General features: G+C 42.6%; 1 non-coding gene across 1 annotated transcript; it reads left to right on the top strand.

Moving 5' to 3' along the window:
• Positions 1–107, top strand: LOC148800655 (small nucleolar RNA R71). The gene has a single exon (XR_016071028.1). It is a non-coding gene; the product is annotated as a small nucleolar RNA R71 (small nucleolar RNA).
• Positions 108–1,808: the final 1,701 nt, after the last annotated feature.

Here is a 1,808-nt window from a genome sequence, read left to right as displayed (position 1 = left end):
ATCCCATAGTGAGGACACTTCCTAAGCATCTCCTTGAATCGTTCCCATGCTTCATACAAAGATTCCCTCTCTAATTAAGCAAAAGTAGTGATATCATTAATTAGTTTTTCTGTTTTAGAGGGTGGGAAATACTTAGCCAAAAATTTTTGGGTTAGATCATTCCAAGTGGTGATACTTCCTGCAGGGAGTGAGTTAAGCCAATCTTTAGCTCTATCATGCAATGAAAATGGAAATAATCTAAGCCTAATAGCATCATTACTAACTCCATTATGTTTAAATGTATCACATATTTCTAGGAAGTTAACAATGTGTGCATTAGGGTCATCACTTGGCAACCCACTAAACTGAATACTTGTTTGAATCATCTGGATGATTGCAGGCTTGATTTCTAAGTTATTAGCATGAATTGTGGACTTGCAAATACTGGATGTCGCCCCATCAATGGTTGGATAGGCATAGTCCAAGAGGGTGCGATTTGCTTTTGCCATCTCTTCCTTCTATTCCTTATCTGCCTTCCTTGGTGAGGTAGGTTGTGGCTGCAATTCCTTCCCGCTTCTCAGTACCACTGCACTAGCACTTTCCTTGGGATTAACTACCGTCTACGATGGTAGCCTTCCAGAGTTCTGCGCCTCCAACTTGCTAATGGAAGTAGCAAGCTGACTGATTTGGTTCCCTAAGTTCTGGATGCTGGCCCTTGTTTCCTGTTGAAATTGTTGAGTGTTAGTAGCAAGAGCCTTAACGATTTCATCTAATGACAACTGAACTTGAGGGTTGACTTTGCACTGAGATAGGTGCTGAAATTGGGGGCTATCTGTTGAAAGCTTGGGGTTGATATCTCTGTGGTCCTTCTTGATTTCCGTAGCTCAGATTGGGATGATCCCTTCACCCAGGATTGTAGTAATTAGAACAGGGATCATACTTGCGTTGAGGTTGGCCCAGAAATCCTCCTACGGCACTAACTTGCTGCATCGAACCATCCTGCAATGATGGACACATATCCGTAGGATGCCCAGGAATCGAACAGACATCACATACCCTTGTCGTTTGCAATTTCCCTACAGCCAATTGTCGAACCAAGGTAGTTGGATCAGAAATTTGATTTTCTAAATTAGAATGACTTACCTCATTAACACGCCTGATAGTACCATCTGTTCTTGCTCCGAATTGTTGTGAATTTTTGGCCATGCTAGAAATCAATTCCCTAGCCACTTCGGGTGTTTTATTGACCAAGGCTCCTTCACTAGTTGCGTCTACCATACTTCTATCCATAGGTTGGAGTCCTTCTGAAGGGATGAGAGATCCATCGTATGGACGCCCAAATCTTGTGGAATAAGGTGGGCGAATTTCAAAAAAAAATTCTCTCCCTTCAATTGGGAATCTCACTCCCTATTTAGAAAATCATATTTTCAAGGATCAATCCCGAACCATAAACTGAACCAAATCTGAACAAAAGCAGTAGGAGAGGATTATACCTGATACAGAGAAATAATATCTCCCAATGAAGGTGTTCACGCCCAAGGAAGGATCCAAAGACTGCTCCCACTAAAGATGGCGCAGTGTAGGATGGAGCAGAATCAGCAGTGTTCTTCTTCAAGAACCTAGTCCTTCGCAAGAAACAACAGAATGGCACGTGAGCACAGCTTCCTATCAGTCCCTTCACAAGAAACTGATATCAAGATCAAATCTTGATTTCTCCCACTGAAAAGGAGGTCGAACTGGCAGGTGAGGTGGCGGAAGGAAGGAGGCGGCAAGAGAGAATTTTCGTAGGTATGCTGAATTCTCTCTTCTGTGATTTCAACTCTAAAGAC

This window comes from Nelumbo nucifera, chromosome 4 (genome assembly GCF_055504915.1).
Source record: "Nelumbo nucifera cultivar China Antique chromosome 4, China Antique-T2T, whole genome shotgun sequence".
Taxonomy (NCBI): domain Eukaryota; kingdom Viridiplantae; phylum Streptophyta; class Magnoliopsida; order Proteales; family Nelumbonaceae; genus Nelumbo; species Nelumbo nucifera.
Note: the sequence above shows the minus strand (reverse complement) of the source record. Positions and strands in the feature narration are given on the sequence as shown.